Source organism: Phyllobates terribilis, unplaced genomic scaffold, assembly GCF_046119375.1.
Source record: "Phyllobates terribilis strain yellow unplaced genomic scaffold, ASM4611937v1 Scaffold_3__8_contigs__length_932513732, whole genome shotgun sequence".
NCBI lineage: Eukaryota > Metazoa > Chordata > Amphibia > Anura > Dendrobatidae > Phyllobates > Phyllobates terribilis.
This window is the reverse complement of record NW_027362763.1, coordinates 207,603,936-207,622,799: the sequence shown is the minus strand read 5'-3', so window position 1 is coordinate 207,622,799 and position 18,864 is coordinate 207,603,936.

Here is an 18,864-nt window from a genome sequence, read left to right as displayed (position 1 = left end):
CTACCTGAGGGACATCGTGGCCGTGACCTATACCCTGGTGATGTGGTCGCCTTTACCCGCCACGTAGGCGCAAAAGGACCGTAGGACCGTACGCCCTACATGTTCATCGGCTCACCGAGAAGGAGCTACAATACCGCGGCTATGAGGAGAGCCAAGAGGACCCGGACGGGTCTGAAGAACCATATGAGGAGGAAGAAGGAGCATATGGAGGACACCGCTACTAGTAAGTGGCAGAAGCATGTGTGTAAATAGTTACCCGTCGGGGTAAAAGAACTGTTTCCAGAGAGTGTGTGGTCCCCGTTGGGACTGTTAAGAGACTGTTACCTGTGTGCCCCTCATCCCCTACCAGGCTGAGGACTGTGAGCAGCCATTCTCTTCCTAAAACTGGCCGAGGACTGAGAGCGGTCAATCCTTTGTGTATAGTTGCGCTTCCTAAAGCGCCCCCTACTGCTTTTATAAAAAGACTACCACGTCTACCTCGGGACAGCAAGTCCCTCGTGTTTACAAGTTTGCCAAAGTTCCTGCACTTACAAGAAGAGTGCACACCTGGTCGCAAGTTGCACCGCCGCCGGGATCCAAGAATGTGTTGTAAAAATGTTTTCCTGCAAATGTTTTATATGAAAAGTTTTTATATGCTGCTAAATAGTGTTGCGAATGTTTTGTATAATGTTTATACGTCAAAAGAGTTCCAAAAGTATTAGTATGTGTTTTATAATAGTGTGACAAGAAAAGAAAAGCGTTTCCCATAAAGGGAATTGAACCGTATTGCCTGTTTCCTGATGTGAAAAGTTTTAAAAAGTTTGCATGTCCTGTAATTAACTGTTTTGCTCTTTTCCAGCCCGAGGACGTGCTGTGCTTTACCAGGGGGGAATGTAGCGCCCCGAGTCTTCGGCCGCTACAGGGGTATTTCACCTCAGACCAGAGGTGTGATATTCCACTCCCAGGTAAGGATGGAGTATGGACCAGGGCTCAGTTAGCTGCATACAGCACACACACCCCATTTCCGAGGGACAGCTCAACGGTGCTCCCACTAGACAGAAGTGCAGGCACGACCGACTATGTCCCTGTCTGGAGTGGGGAGGGGGGTGGAACACCCAGTGCTGTAGGGGCAGATAGGGGTTGGTTCCTGAGCGTAGGTAGGAGCCCATTGGTTGCTGGTCACCTGGGCTCATGGTCAGAGGGAGGTATAAAAGGTGGGCACCATCTTAGTTCTGGGTCAGTTCAGCCAGAGGAGAAGACAGGGAGTAGAGGCTCTGTAGGAGCTCTACTCCAGGAGGGCCTAGTGAGAGGCCGAGGAGGAGGTGAAGGGGAGCTGGGATTTTGGCTCATCTCAGCTCCAAGAGAACGGAACAGAAAGGAACAGAAAGGAACAGAGAAAGAGAAGGAGAGACAGAGAAACAGAAGGGCTCAGGAACAAGAAGGTGGAAGGGACCCTAAGAACCCACGAGAATCCAGGGTGAAGGGTCAGGCAGATTAAGGGTACCGGATCCCAAGTTGGTGGAGGAGAAACTACCCTCAGCCAAAGACCGGTCGTCGTGATCATCTATTGGTGCGACACCTCATCAAACCTGCTAGGAAGGCACCATATAGGACAGCGGAGGACGGGGCCCACGTTTAACCGCACAAGTCCGCGGCAGCTGGACAAAAGTGGGTCACTGGTGAGGCAGGCCAGAGAAAGGATTAAAGGGGGTCCTGTGCCATGCTCCTGAACTGCTTGGGAGTTGATCGAGCCCCACACCTGGTGGACGCAGCACGGCTCGGGCGGTCACTACCTGTACAGAAGTGACCCGGAACAAATGAACTGTGAGTAAAGACCCTGGACTGTAACTTGTTGTCTGTGTGCTCCTTCGCGCCTCCAGCACTACCGGTACTGGGACTCTCACCACCATCACTCCCACCATCCACTACACTGCCCTGGGGCCGCACTCTTCCCGTGGGGAGTCACACCATCCCAGCTGCATTCATCATCAGCCCCAGCGGACTGCCTTGCAGCGGCGGCTCCTAATAACCGCAATCCACGGGTGGCGTAGTCGGACATTATCTAAAGCACGTAGCAGACTACCATTGGCCTGACCACCCTGAGCCGTGGGACCGGGCCGCCACTACTACTCCCAGCGTCTCCCTATCGCCCGGTTCCGCATGCCCCACGGCCCAGGGGGCGAGTCTTGTGCACCAAGGAAAAATTTTTTCTCAAGCTGAGGTCCAGGCGATTTACGCACCAGCCCAAATGGAGCTATCAGCACTCATTCCTGCGGATCCACCACGGTACTATGGGGATCCAAAACAAAGCCGTGCGTTTATGGAGCAATGCATGCTGCATTTCAAATTCTATGCTCATTATTTTCCCACCGATCGGGTTAAAGTAGCATTTCTGATGTCCTACCTAGTGAGTGATGCCTTGAATTGGATCACCCCCCTATGGGAAGCATGGGATCCTATCGTCTCTGACCTGCAGGCCTTCCTGGTGGCCTTTCTAATGGTCTTCGATGACCCTATCCCTGAAGCTTCTGCTAAAGCTTCCCTTCCCAATATCCTGGAGCAGTCCCGATGGGTGATGCGTGTAGGTAGCCCACCAGTTCCCCAGCCTGAAGAGGCTGCTGCCCATGCAGAATCCACACAGGATGACAATTCTCCGCAGAATACTTCTCTTCCCAACCTCAAGAGGCAGTCCAGACATGCAAGGCGTAGAGGTAAACCATCACGTCAGGTTCTGTCCTCCCAAATACCTCCTGTTCCCCAGCCTGTGGAGGCAGCAATCCGCACAGAATCCATTAAGGTTGACCATGTTCATCAGGCAAAGCAAAGGCCAGAACTCAGTCATAAAATCGGATTGCGGACCCGCTGCGGTTGTTTGGGACACCCTGACGGTCTTTGTCCAGTGAAGGTTGGAGAGTCCCAGGACATTAGGCCTGTAGGAGAGGCTGCCCTTGGCATTAGTGTTTCCTCTCTTCAGATGACCATGACTGTCTCCGTGGCAAGTGGAGGCCTCGGATTAACCGGAAGTTTTGGGCTTAAAGCCTTGAAGAGTCTGTGTCTGATTCCCGTCCGACAACTCCAGAATCTGGTTTGGGCATTGTCAGCGGAAGGACGAGCCCTACTCAGAAACAGTCAAAATATGTCTGTACAAATTAAGCTCCAGATTGGAGCATTACACATGAAGAAGTTCACATTCCAGGTGCAGTCTGGTTTACCCACAGGTCGTCCACAGCTGAGAGATCTACGGCCCGCTCAGGTCTGGAGATCCTGCATGGTGTTTCCTAGGAGACTGCTGAGGTAAAAGGGGTGTCCAGTCCCCATACCTTCAGGACAGTCAGCAATGTCTTCTTCTTCAACAGATCTGCTAGTCGCTGACTCGCTGTGCGCTGAAGTCTCCGAAGGAAGGGAAGTGGAGGCAATGTCCCCACACTGTCTCGACGATTGTACCAATGATCTGGCTTCAGCTACTGCCCCGCCTCGCAGACGTGTCATCTCAGAAACCAGACTGAAGATGGTCTCAAAGCAAGGATCCTCCATCTCTAATAAATCTGGCAATAAGTCCATCAAGGCGATGTCTACCTCCAAGTCTCTGCACCCCTCCAACCAGGCGGAGGACCTTCAGTTGTCTCTTGAATCCTCCGGGGTGCTACCTGATAACAAATGGAGAGAGACTTTCCTACACCCTGTACCTGGTACTTCGCCCACTTCATCCAGTAAGCTTGGCAAAGTGTACGTCAAGGCAGTGGTTACCTCCAAGTCTCTGCACCCCTCCAACCCAGTGGAGGATCTCCAGTTGCCCCGTGAATCCTTTGGGGTGCTACCCGATATTAACAAATGGAGAGAGACTTTCCTGTGTCCTGTTCCTGGTACTTTGCCCACTTCATCTGATGCTGAGGATGGCTCGATGGGAGGAAGCATCCTAGTCACCAAGACGGTGAAACCAGTCTCGTTCCCTCTAGTGGACAGAAGAGGTAATCTTCTTGAAGAGAAGGATCGGCCTCCAAATTCTCTGCAGATAATCCTTGCAGGCTTGAAGAAGAGGGGGCGTAAAGGGGGGGGGTACTGTAACATCTCTGGCGGCGTGCTGACATGGCTTACCATCTCCCACCATGCAAGACCGCCAACTTACCTATCAGTCCTGGCTACATGCTTTGCTCCATTACTTTCTGTGTGCATGTCTCTTGTCTGATTGCTTAGGGCGGCGGTGCTGTTACTTCCTGATTCTTAAAATTACAGTGTGCGCAGTCCTAATGCATCCCCAGCCTATTGCTGTCAGTCACTGGATACTTAAACCCCCTCCACCCAGTAGGAGGTGCCAGAGCAACACTTTCTTTCAGTGTATTCTGTGCAACTGAGTTGCCAGGTCCTGTCCTGTTTCTTGTCTGTTTCTGCCACCCTAGGGGCTGAGTACCCAGGCCCGTTCCTGTATCTTGTTCCAGGTTCAGTTCCTGTCTGAACTGTGTCCTTGCCCGTTACCTGTTTATCTCTATGTCTGATTCTTCCCTTTTCCTGCAGTGTCTGAACCTGCACCTAACTCCAACTCGTTGTCTCTGTACTTCTGTTTGTGAGTTTTGTGTCCACTCGCTACTTCATTGCAAGTACCTTGTGTGTATCTGTTTCTGCTTGTCCCGTTTCCCTGCCTCCGTATCTACCTCCTGTGTTCTAGCTATCTTCCTGTGTTTCCCAGTCTGTTCCATGTGAACAGAGCCCTGTCCTGTCTGCCTGCACCTGCAGTTCCGCTCTGCTCCGCTCCACTTGTCCTCCGCGCCTGCGGTTCCACTCTGCTCTGCTCCGCTTGTCCTCCGTGCCTGCGGTTCCTCTCTGCTCTGCTCCACTTGTCCTCCGCGCCTGCGGTTCCGCTCTGCTCTGCTCCGCTTGTCCTCCGCACCTGCGGTTCTGCTCTGCTCTGCTCCGCTTGTCCTGTGCGCCTGCGGTTCCTCTCTGTTCTGCTATGCTTGTCCTCTGCGCCTGCGGCTACGCTCTGCTCTGCTTGTCCTCTGCGCCTGCGGTTCCGCTCTGCTCCGCTTGTCCTCCGTGCCTGCGGTTCTGCTCTGCTCCGCTTGTCCTCAGCGCCTGCGGTTATGCTCTGCTTGTCTTCCGCGCCTGCTGCTCTGCTCTGCTTGTCCACCGCACCTGCGGCTCTGTTCCTGTATCCCAGTCTGTACTGGTCCCTATCCAGCCTGCTTTCCTGCCTGCCAGTACCCGCCTGTCTGCATACCAGCCGTGCCTGCCAGTACCCACCTGTCTGCATACCAGCCATGCCTGCCAGTACCCACCTGTCTGCATACCAGCCTAACCTTCCCATTCCTGCATTTCCCGGTGTGAGTCAACATCTGTGACCGGGGTCTGACCTGGAGTAGCACTTGGGCCACCTCCCACGTCCCTCCTCGGACCACGGAGTTGATTGAGCCGCCGTGTATTCGTGGTCGGTTCTGGCGAGGCCCCTAGTCACGCCCCTCTAGGCACTCCTCGGTTCGTGGCCCAGTGGGACCACTAACCACGCTCACGCCAGTCAGTCCAGGCATGTGTGTAACACATAGTGTATAACTCAGGAGAAATTGCTCAACACGTTTTGGGATCTATTTTTTCTTGTTACCCTTGTGAAAATAGAAAATTTAGGGCTAAAGGTCTGCCTGCACCTGCAGTTCCACTCTGCTCTGCTTGTCCTCCGCGCCTGCGGTTCCACTCTGCTCTGCTCCGCTTGTCCCCCGTGCCTGCTGTTCCGCTCTACTCTGCTCCACTTGTCCTCCGCGCCTGCGGTTCCGCTCTGCTCCGCTTGTCCTCTGCACCTGCAGCTCTGCTCTGCTCTGCTCCGCTTGTCCTCCGCGCCTGTGGTTCCACTCTGCTCTGCTCTGCTTGTCCTCTGCGCCTGCGGTTCCGCTTTGCTCTGCTCCGCTTGTCCTTCGCGCCTGCGGTTCTGCTCTGCTCCGCTTGTCCTCAGCGCCTGCGGTTCTGCTCTGCTTGTCCTCCGCGCTTGCTGCTCTGCTCTGCTTGTCCACCGCACCTGCGGCTCTGTTCCTGTATCCCAGTCTGTACTAGTCCCTATCCAGCCTGCTTTCCTGCCTGCCAGTATCCGCCTGTCTGCATACCAGCCGTGCCTGCCAGTACCCACCTGTCTGCATACCAGCCGTGCCTGCCAGTACCCACCTGTCTGCATACCAGCCGTGCCTGCCAGTACCCACCTGTCTGCATACCAGCCTAACCTTCCCATTACTGCATTTCCCGGTGTGAGTCAACAGCTGTGACCGGGGTCTGACCTGGAGTAGCACTTGGGCCACCTCCCACGTCCCTCCTCGGACCACGGAGTCGATTGAGCCACTGTGTATTCGTGGTCGGTTCTGGCGAGGCCCCTAGTCACGCCCCTCCAGGCACTCCTCGGTTCGTGACCCAGTGGGACCACTAACCACGCTCACGCCAGTCAGTCCAGGCGTGAGTGTAACACATAGTGTATAACTCAGGAGAAATTGCTCAACACGTTTTGGGATCTATTTTTTCCTGTTACCCTTGTGAAAATAGAAAATTTAGGGCTAAAGCAACATTTTTTATGAGAATAATGTGATTTTTTTATTCTCACGGCTCAACGTTATAAAATTCTGTGAAGCAACTGTGGGTTCTAGGGCTCACCACACAGCTAGATAAATTTATTGAGGGGTGTAGTTAACAAGATGGGGTCACTTGTGGGGGATTTCCACTGCTTAGGCACATCAGGGGCTCTGCAAACATGACATGGCATCCGCAATCTACTCCAGCCAATTTTGCATTCCTAAAGTCAAATGGTTCTCCGTCCCTTCCGAGCCTTGCCGTGTGCCCAAACAGTGTCCATCATATATGGGGTATCTGCATACTCAGGAGAAAGTGCACAAAAAATTCTATGGTCCATTTTCTCTTGTTAGCCTTGGTAGAATGCAAAATATGCGGCTAAAGCAACATTTGTGCGGAAAAAGTAAAATTTTCATTTTTTCCTTCCAAATTGCTTTAAAGGGATATTTTCATCTCTAAGATCCTTTTCCGGTATGTAGTAGGTGTAATAATAATAATGTTAGCAAATACCTCCAGTTAGAAATGTAGTATAGTTTTTCAGAGCTACTATGTCTCTTTCCTCATGTGCAGGCATTGCAGGACCTTTGGTGTCCATGGTTACGACCACTAAGACCTGTCTAACTAATTGTCACTATATCACTTGTCGCAACCATAGAAACTTAAGGTCCTGCAATGCTCTGCACATGAGGAAAGAAACATAGTGAATGAGAAGAACTATACTACATTTCTAATTGGAGGTATTTGTTAATATTATTAATATTACACGTACTACATATTGGGATGGGATCTTGGAGATGGGAATACCCATTTAATTCCTGTGAAGTACCTAAAAGGTTTATAAACTTATTGAATGTGGTTCCGAGCACTTTGAGTGGTGTAGTTTTTAAAAGGACTTCACTTTTGGATATTTTCTGTCACATAGCCCCTTAAAGCCACTTCAAATGGGATGTGGTTCCTAAAAAATTTGTTTTGGAAAAAACAAGAAATTGCTCATCAACTTTTAACCCTTCTAACTTCCTAACAAAAAAAATGTTTAAAAAATGAAGCTGATGAAAGTAGACATGTAGTAAATGATATTTATTAACTAATTTGTGGCATATAAACATCTGGTTTAAGGACATTAAAATAAAAAAATTGAAAATTGTAAAATTTTCAAAAATTTAGCAAAAAAATTCTGTTATTTTCACAAAGATACGCAAAGAATATCGACCAACATTTACCACTAACATAAAGTGCAATATGTCACAAAAAAACAATCTCAGCATCACTGGGACACGTTGAAGCGTTCCAGAGTTATTATCTCATAATGTGACACTGGTCAGAATTGTAAAATTTGGCCTGGCCAGGAAGTGAAAACAGGCTGAAAAGTGAAGGGGTTAATGGGTAGTAGTAGAAGCTTGGAATTTTTTTAGGTTTTGTATAAGGGACAAACAGATGCTGCACTGATGGTGGCAAGAACGAGAAGACTGATGAAAATTGGATAAAAAACACTGATCAAAAATGATCTGTTTGTATCATACACAAAAAACCCTCTGAATGAGGCTTTATGACAGTTTTATGCAAGGGCAGTGGTCCCTAACCAATAGATTAGAAGCCACATGCAGTTCCGGGCTTTTGCAACTTGCTTTAGGAGGGTTGAGTTCTGACTAAATGCCTAAGATACACTTTTTTATGCATAAGTTCAATATTGCACATATATGTCCACTATCAAACCACGCGGTTTGTCCTGTTTAAGAAGTTATATACTTCGAAACGCGTTGACCAATAAACCGCACTTCTTTGGATTGGATTTCGATCGCCTCATCATTACTGACGGCAGTGCAGGTTAACTCATTCCTCCCCTGGTTCTTCTCTTGATCTCTCCTCATGGGTTTGCAGCAACCCAAGCTTCATGAGTGGTTGTTTGCAGACAACCATACCAGGTGAGCACAAATTGTGCAGTGCTATCCTTTTTTTACCCAGATAAGACCCTCTATCACTTTCTGGGGTTTTTTTTCAGCTTTTCCCCCAAAGGTCTTTTGCCACCTTATGGGGGCACAATATGTGAAACAAATAAAAAATAAATTCAATAAAAAAAAAAAAGTAAAATAAATAAATAAATAAAAAGCCAATGGCAATCCAAATTGTTGTTACTAGCTCCACGCCGTAAAAAAAAGAGTCCGATATGTAAAAGTAATTGTTACAGAAAAGGGCAAATTTTAACATGTATTTTAGTGGTCCTTAGTGGTCATTAAAAAATTTGTGAAAAACAGACATGTATTTCCTTTACTTCCCACTAATATCGGCAAAATTATCAAAGAAGAGATTATGAAAACAACTTTAAATTAATCCCCAAGTATCATTACAAAAAAGATGCAAAAATATTTTGAATATCTGAGCAAAAGAGTTTTTTGTACAGCGCTTTAAACTGCTTGCATGAAAAAAACAAAAATGTGCTTGGTCAGGAACAGGGGTAAATGGCTCGTTTGTGAACTGGTTAAGCTATAAGTACATTAAATATTGCAAACACAACTGAAAGTGAAGGAAGGAGTTAACTGTCAGGCCATTGATTTTTCATGCTACTTGCAGCAAATCTCCTGGAATCTATGACCAATAAACCAAGATAACTATTAACAATGATGCTTCTGTTTCACCTTGTTAAATAGATAATTGATTTGGGATTTTTAAAGTTGAGCTTTTGAGACAAACTATCCGGGGGGGGGGGAGTGTTTGTAAAATGAAAGAATATTTCCAATATTGGCCATAAAGAGAACTTGCATCACAAGTGACCTATGATGTGATGCACTAGTGTGTAGGCGGATCCTGCCTATATATACAATACTTACAGTTGTGCTTGTTTTCCTATATCCTTTTTACATTGTACCTTTCCCTAACGATTCATGTAAAGGTTCATGCAGAACATCTTAATGTTTTCTTCAGATGTTTTCACTTTTTTTTTTCTTGCAGACATCAAAACCAAAAAGCAATAATATAGCAACCCAAGTACTTTTTATACTGTTTTACCTTTTATTTTAATTTTGAAATATTTTGTAAGTTTTAAAAAGTTTTTAAATTACATGTGAGCAATTTTTCTCCAGAAAAATGCTTCTTTCTCAAAAAATGTGAAATGTTAAAAAAAAATTACGGCATTTTTACATGTTAGTTGAAAGTCTAGAATAAAATATCTGAATATTTTGATTTGCGGTATTTTGTAGCCAGTGTCTTTCTGTCAAAATATTGTAGGTTTGAAGGTATGGCATTTTTTCAGACATTTTTCTAAGTTTGGTTTTTTTTTGTTAAGATGCCTGGAAAGCAAATTAATTTTAAAACACTATAAAAACACATTTGGACAGATTTATTAATCCCATCTAATATTTATAGTAAAAAAAAATATATAGACTATCTGAACATCTGTCAAATGCACCACAATGGGTAATCTTGGATGATACATTTTGTGCATATTCAGGCACTCTTCAGTATCTTTGCACCGTCTCTTAATTAATCTGCTTTCAGACAATTTTTTTGAACAGGAGCTGTACTGTATTACCCTGCAGTGACTGCTACATATGGAAAGCAGCTAAAGTGTTCAGCTCCATTTAGTGTTTAACTTTTGCAGCCAACATAGCTAATAACTAGTGGTGAGCGAGCACTAAAATACTCAGGTATTCGTTGTTCAGGTCGAGCAAATTGGAATGCTCGAGTGCTCGGACCGAATAACGAACCCAATGTAAGTCTATGGGAAACTCGAGCATTTTTCAGGCGGCTCCCCCCGGCGGTCTGCAGAGGGCCTAAAAATTGCCCAAATCGATGGGAACAGTGCTCAAATGACATGTGATCAGCATGGGGAAGACCCCTGGAAGTATTTCAAGTAAGATCACTGCTGTCAACAATGTTGTCAGAGGTATTATGCCACTTTTACGAACTCACAATAAAACATGCAAAAACGAAACCAAAATGGATTTTCCTGGGAAAAATGTGAAGGAGCATCCTTTCCAGGGTAATGACTTGTATATAAGGCAAAATAAATAACCAAAAACAAAAACGCTCCTCCACACCTTGGGCTATGTTCACACGTAGTGTTTTTGATACGTTTTTGCACTTTTGCATTGCTTTCAACCAAGACAAATGCATTCACTGGGAAATGTCATTTTAACATTTTACAACCATCATCAGACACATGCATACAGTGCTGAAAAGACATGGGAACTGCATGTGGAAGACCCCCGGAAGCATCTCTGACTCCCAGGTCACTGCCTAAAAGTGTGCTCATCAAAAGTGATCCTTGGCGCATGCGAAGATGCCTCTCGCCATGCACCTGTCATTGCAGACTTCAACAATCACCGTCCACGTCCTTCTCTCCAAAACAAGACACTGTATTTGAGTTTATGTTACGCTGCTATCATTCGGTGGTGTTGACAAGTCTGACCGAATCCAGCCCTTGTTCATTTTTATAAGAGTCAGCCTGTTAGCATTTCCAGTTGACAGGCTGATGCACCGATCAGTTATAATTTCACTTTAGCGGCACTAAAACCCACTCTGACAAAACGCTAGCGGCAGGGCAGGCCAGGACCTCCAAGGCGTAGAGAGCCAGTTCATGCCACGTGTCCAGCTTGGATACCCAATAATTATAAGGCACAGAGCAATCATGGAGGACGTTGGTACGGTCGGCAAGGTACTCCCTCACCATCTTCCGAAACTTTGCACTCCTTGTGAGAGTCCCCGTGCCTCAGGGCCTGTGCGATGGGCTGGTCTGAGAAAACTGTCCCAGAACTTTGACAGTGTTCCCCTGCCTCTGCTGGATTGCATTCGTGTCTCTCTCGTCTGTGCTCCTTGGTTGTCCAACGAACTGTGACCTCTGCCACCAGCATTTTCAGATGGCAATTTTTTAGATAATTCCGCAACAAGGGCCTTCTCGTACTGCACCATTTTATTAGGCCTGTCCTGCAAGGGAATAAGAGACATAAGGTTCTCCCTGTAGGGTGGGTCTAGAAGCGTCACCAACCAGTAATAACTGTCACCCAAAATTTGGACAACGCGAGGGTCACGGGAAAGGCAGCATAACATAAACTCAGCCATGTGTGCCAGATTGCAAAGAGGCAAGACTTCCGTGTCCCCACCAACAGGATGACTGACCATGCTCTCCTCCTCATCCTCCTCCTCTTCCTCCTTCTCTTCCTCCTCCTCCCTGTTCTCAGGCCATCCACGCTGAACAGACGGTATGACAGTTGTGCAGGTAGTACCGTCTTTAGCGCAGGAAACTAGCTCCTGTTCTTTCTCCTCCTTCTCTTCCTCATTGTCACCCAATCCACGTTGGGATGAGATGAGGCTGGGCTGTGTGTAATCACCCTGTATGGTTCCTTGCTCTATCTTATCGTGCTCCGCCTGCAATGCATCCTCTTTAATTGAGAGCAGAGAGCGTTTCAGAAGATAGAGAAGTGGGATGGTGACGCTAATTATGGCATCATCGCCACTCACCATCTTGGTGGAGTCCTCAAAGGAGGATGGTACAGATGTCTGACATCCATGTCCACTCCTGAGGTCTTATTTGTGGAGTCTTTTTGCAATCCCTGGCTCCTAGAGGGCTCAATAGGGATTATGATCTACATTTATTCATGTGAGCTTTTTCAACTCACGGGTATTACTTGTCCAGAGTTCTGCCTCTGACAAGATGTTGTGGCTACATAGATTCATTTATTAATCTAACACATCCCCTTTTCTCTATGCTTGAAATATGACATATGTCCACCTTATTGATGTACTTGATCCATGCTATAAGATGTACCATATATACTAATGTTTGCCTCCTTCTGTTCTAGATGACCTTAAGGGCCAGCAATCGCTCCACTCCTGCATTCTCCCCACATCCCTGGTGCACTGGTATCCTCCCCCCCAAGGTGGAATGCACTGGACACCCCCTGATTGTGACTTCCTGCCTTTTGAACGCAGTGTTTTCGCTGGATGACACGCACGCACACGCGCATGCGTGCACCCCGACCTATCAGATGCAAGTATCCATTCATCTGAGCCGGCTCGCGTCACTTCCGATGACGTCACCGGACACACTCGATCCCTGTGATGCTTCAAGCCTCTCTCATTGGCCACCTGTCACTGCTCATCCCGCCCACTTATGTCATAAACCATGCCTCTCATCACTACCAGCTACCAGCGGTGGATACGCGGTCCCAAGCGTCCTCACTCAACTTTACCCTGCGCTCCAGGTATGCAATGTCCAACCAGGCACCACTAGTAGCAGCAGCCTTACACTGCACTGCTGTCCCACTGAACCACAATGTGTTTTCCTCCTTTAGGATTCCCTATTTGGGACACTGCGCCCCCTACTCCTTGCTCTATTGCCCTATTCCCAGCAAGCTGGTAGGTTATTTAAATTTTCCTTCAGCATTATATGATGGTCTGTTTATAGACACCATGACCGGTTATGCTATAATTTTTGTATATGTTCCTTTTTGTTCAACAAAGCTGATGTATGTTTGTTCATGTTTATCTCACCTGCAGTACACTGATGAAGGTCTTATAGACCGAAACTGCTATAATAAACCACTAAATTCAACCTTTGGTGTGCCGAGGTTCTCTATAATTTTGCATGGTTTTGGACCCTACTCGTGCACCCTGGTCCAGTTGTGCTGCGGTTTCTACTAATATTATTTGTGGAGTCTGACCTGAATACCGATGGCCTTGTTGATGCTGGTAGTCAACAACTGCCCTTTTCTGCTCACAAATCCTTCCCAACATCTACAATGTATAGTTCCGACTAGTGGGGACATCACACACCAGTCGGTGAGCTGGAAGCCGCAAACGCTGCTGAAGCACGGCACCAGATTCCGGCCATTGTCACACATGACCATGCCTGGCTGTAGGGTCACAGGTGTCAGCCACAGATCTGCCTGCTCTTTCAAAGCTGTCCACAACTCTTCAGTATTGTGTGGTTTGTCACCTAAGCATATTAGCTTCAGCACAGCCTGTTTTCGCTTGTCCGAGGGTGTGCTGCAGTGCTTCCAGCTTGCAACTGATGTTGTCATTTTGGAGATGGATGCTGAAGAGGAGGAGGAGGAGGTGCAGGGGCTGTAGAATGTGGGAGCAACCTGATTGACCCAGGGCACGCAATCCTTGGCGTCGGGAGGACATGTTTCGTCCCAAGGTCCGACTGGGTCCCGGCTTCCACTATATTAACCCAGTGTGCCGTCAGCGAGATGTACCATCCCTGCCCACAAGTACTTGTCCACGTGTCCATGGTTAGGTGGACTGTCCCAGTAATTGCGTTGTTGAGGGCACATCTAATATTGTGGGACACGTGCTCGTGTAATGTGGGGACGACACACCAAGAGAAACAGTGGCGGCTGGGGACCGAGTACCGAGGTACGGCCGCCGCCATCAGGTTGAGGAAAGCTTCAGTCTCCACGATCCTAAAAGGCAACATTTCGAGTGCAAGCATTCGCGAAATGTGTGAACTTAGTAGTGTGGCCTGTGGGGCGTTAGCTGCGCATTTGCACTTGCGTTACAAGGACTGGGCTAGGGACAACTGAACGCTGCGCTGGGACAAGGACGTGGACGTGGTTGCTGATGGTGCTACTTGAGAGTGTGCAAAGACAGGTGCAGGGCAGGAGGCATCTTGGCATGCGAAATGGACAGGGGATTGGCGTGCATGCACAACAGCGGAAGAAGCAATGATGTCACCCACAGACACTGTTGCTGGACCCTTGGGGTTCAGCCCACTTAGTAGGGTGCTTTGCTGCCATGTGCCTGATCATGCTGGTGGTGGTCAGGCTGCTAGTTTTGCTACCCCTGCTGATGCTGGCCTGTCAGTTGGTGCAAATGGCCTTTTTGGGGTTATCTGCAGTCTTTAAAAAATAACAAGACTCGGGAAGACCTAACAGTTGTACTGGCAACTTCTGTCGTGTTGGCATTACAAGGAACGCTTTCCCGCCTTGTGTCTGCGGCCACCACACAGCATCTTCCTGCCTGTTGTGGTGCTATGCCTCCCTCCCCGTGTGCTGCGGTCCTCGCTCTGTGTGTCCCCCTGCCAGGTTGAATCAGTTACTATATCATCCACCACCTCGTCTTACACTTCCGGACCCTGGTCCTCCTCCTGACTTTCTGGCAAGTGTGTCTCATCATCATCATCCACGTCTTGTGACAGTAATTGCACTTTACCATCATCGCCTTCATGTGACGGTGGCTGCTCCAATAATTGGGCATCGCTACACGCGTTCTCCTCTTGACTCGCTTGAAGCTGGCCGGGCGAGAGGCCCGAATCTACCAATGGAAAAGTGAACAGCTCTTCTGAGTGTCCAAGTGTGGGATCAGTTGTCTCTGGGCACTCGGCATGGTGGGAGGAAGGAGAATCAGGGTGAGGAAATCGCGGTCCAGACTCACGGCTACTGAGACTTGACCATGTGGAAGACAGAGTGCAGGCGCTGGTGGCCAAGTGACTGGAAGCATTAACTGCTATCCAACCAATAACCTTTTCACACTGCTCTGTGTGCAGTAGTGGTGCTCTGCGGTCCCCTAGTAATTGGGACAGGAAGGTCAAGCGAGAAGATGTGGGTGTTTGTTGTGGCACAATTTCACCTTGCCCAGGCCATGTCCTCGGCCTCTGCATGCACCATCACCATCATGTCCACTTCCTCATCCCTTGCCACACACCTTGTCCATTTTAAATGGAGAACAATATTTTCCACGTTCACGAGAAATGGTTGATTTTGGATAGCAGTTATATGTGATATGTCTGACAGAGAACCACGATTTTAAATAGCAGGCCTATAATTTACTAATAATATTCTACATGGAGAAGTAGTGTGAATAGCTTCACCGACACACTGCAAAGGAATGGAAATGGAAGAAATGTATGATTTTAGAAGTCTTTTCAGTGATATGTCTGACAGAGAACCATGGCTTTAAATTGTAGGCCTGTAATTTACTAATATTATTCTACATGGAGACCTAGTGTGAATAGCTTTGCCGACACACTGCAACGGAATGAAAATGGAAGAAATGTATGATTTCAGTAGTCTTTTCGGTGATATGTCTGACAGAGAACCACAGCTTTAAATTGTAGGCCTGTAGATTACTAATATTATTCTACACGGCGACCTAGTGTGAATAGCTTCACCGACACACTGCAACAGAATGGAAATGAAGGCCAATATTTTGCACGTTCATTTCAAATTTCTGGATTTTTACCGCTTTAATATGGAACAGATCTGGCTATATTCTGCAGTGAGCAGAAAAATGGTGTACTCTGGATTGCTTTATACACTGTGTTCCAAATTATTATGCAAATAATATTTTCTCAGATTTTCCCAAATTACCTATATGAATTGCAGTCATTGTAATTTTCCAGTCAAATAACTATTAGAGTACAATTGAAAGGTTTTTGTACAAACTGCCTATGATAACAGTATATTTTTAAAAAAATAAAAAACTCAAACTGCACTCAAAATGCATGTTCCAAATTATTATGCCCCGTCTCATGCTGCACATAACACATCTGCATCTCTGGCTGCTATGGGCATAAAAGGGGAGAAACTTATGGTGTGGCACACATGCTCCCCTGACCTCAACCCCATTGAGAACCTCTGGAGCATCATCAAAAGGAGTGTCTATGATGGCGGGAGGCAGTTCACATCTAAGCAACAGCTCTGGGAGGGTATTCTGTTCTCATGCAAAACAATTGAAGCAGAAACCATCCAAAACCTGACAAATTCAATGGACGAGAGAGTTCAGAAGCTCCTTTCGAACAAGGGGTCCTATGTGCAAATGTAACATCACCTAGAATAAAGTTTTGAGTTGAAAACTGTTTGATTTCAGTTTGTAATAACCTGCTAATGCTTATAATTTCAAAAATGACCATTTTTTTGTTCTTTATTAAAATGAAAAGGTTGAAAACTCTGCTGTGCATAATAATTTGGAACATGCATTTTGAGTGCAGTTTGTGTTTTTTATTTTTTTTTAAATATACTGTTATCATAGGCAGTTTGTACAAAAACCTTTCAATTGTACTCTAATAGTTATTTGACTGGAAAATTACAATGACTGCAATTCATATAGGTAATTTGGGAAAATCTGAGAAAATATTATTTACATAATAATTTGGAACACAGTGTAAGCAAATGACCAGGATTAAAATCAAAAAACAATCTTCCCTGGCCCCTGATATCTGGGGCTATGTCTAGAAATATCTGTAATTATTACACCAGCAGCAGACAGGACGTTCAATGGACCCTCTTGTGCTGTATTATACACTGCAGTCTGCCACATACACTGCCTGCCTGCCGAGCACTGATTATATGCAGCTGGATTAGTGCTCAGAAGGACTGTTAGTTCAGATGGACAAGCAAATCTCTACCTGGCACAGCAGCAGCTCTCCCTACTTTGCCTGATTCCGGAGTAGACTGTGATGAGCATATACACCTGATGACGCTGTGTGGCCAGCCAATCACTGTAATGCCCATAACCAACATGGCTACGGCATTACAGTGCGTGGCAGGCAATCCCTGCATGTTCATTGGCTCTCTAAAGAGCGCCAAATATGCAGGGAGGGGACCCGAGTTCCCGGCCGAAGAACCTGGAAATACTCGCCGAGCGCCGACCTCATCGAGCACAGTGATCCTCGGGCAAGAACCGAGCAGTGGCGAGCGCGTTTGCTCATCACTACTAATAACAATAAAACACCAATAGTACCACATGTTGGATCATGACTAATCTGATATTAAAGACCTATCCAAACAGGTCATTAATATTAGATGTCCTCTTCTCGGACAACCCCTTCTCAATCCCTATGTTTGCTACCGGTAACATAATAATAACACTTATACTCACCTCTGGTGCCAGCGCCGGCGCTGGCTTTCCTCGGGATTATGTGACATTGTTATGTCACGCGATCCTTGCACCAATCAGCAGCCGTTTCATTCTCCCCGCCTTCGGACGTATCACAGTAAAGATACTAAAAAGTGCCTGAATATGCACCAAATTTATCATTCGGAGGAAGCGAGAAAGCAGCAGTGGGCAGAGTAAAAGCCAATGCCGACTGGCCGCAGGGATCGTGAGACATAACAACATCACGCAATCCATGGAAGAGCCAGTGCATACACCATTGGAACGGCGCCGGCACAAGAGGCAAATATAGGGATTGAGAAGGCGTTGTCCGAGTAGTGGACAACCCTTTTAACTATCTCAATATCCTTCTTGCCATTTGCTGTCAGTCACTCACATTTTAACACTTTTTTTTAATCTTAATTCTCACATTTTTTAACTACTTTGTAGAAGTTAAAATTACTGAATCCTCTTTGCTTTGTCTAAAAGAAGACAAAAAAATGGAAGAAAAACTGCACTGTGTAACCATTACCTTCTAAATAGTGATGACCGAGTGTGCTCATTTATCCCTTTAACCAAACATGCTTGGGTGCTTACCGAGTAGCTTCGGCATGCTCTTATATAATGTTCGAGTCCCTGCGTCTGTATGATTTACGGCTGTAAGACAGCCTCAACATGTGTGAGGTTTCCCCAACAAACAAGCAATCTCTGCATGTGTTGATACTGTCTACCAGCCGTAAATTATGCAGACTCAGGGACTAGAACATAATATACGAGAATGTCGAAAATACTCGGTAAGCACCCGAGCATGCTCGGTTAAAGGAGCATGCTTGCTCATCACTGCTTCTAAAGTATAAGGGGTTGTTAATACTTTTTTGAAGTCAGTAAGATATCAAATTAGAAGACATCTTCTTATCTTATATATGGTGCATTGTAACAATATTGTAGTGTTTTTATTTTATTTTCATGACAATATGTTATATATTATTAGTGATGCCACTTATGGGTTAATACACCATTTAATGGGAGTAATGACAAAATTATCCCATGGTGCCTTGATGAAGTGTTACAGATGTGCACAAACCGGTTGTCAGTTCTTCAGCTACAATATGTTCATAACTAGCAGAGTACCAGATGCTGCCTTTCCTGCAGTTATGTCCTCAGAGTACCCCACTTATTGATTTCTGGATTTCTAATACACACATGGTCAAAATTGTTGGTACCCCTCGTTTAATGAAAGAAAAACCCACAATGGTCACAGAAATAACTTGAATCTAACAAAAGTAATAATAAATGAAAGTCAGACATTGCTTTTCAACCCTGCATCCACAGAATTTTTAAAAAAATGTAACTCATGAAATAGGCCTGGACAGAAATGATGGTACTCTTAACTTAATATTTTGTTGAACCTTTTGAGGCAATCACTGCAATCAAACGATTCCTGTAACTGTCAATGAGACTTCTGCACCTCTCGACAGCCATTTTGGCCCACTTCTCATGAGCAAACTGCTCCAGTTGTCTCGTGTTTGAAGGTTGCCT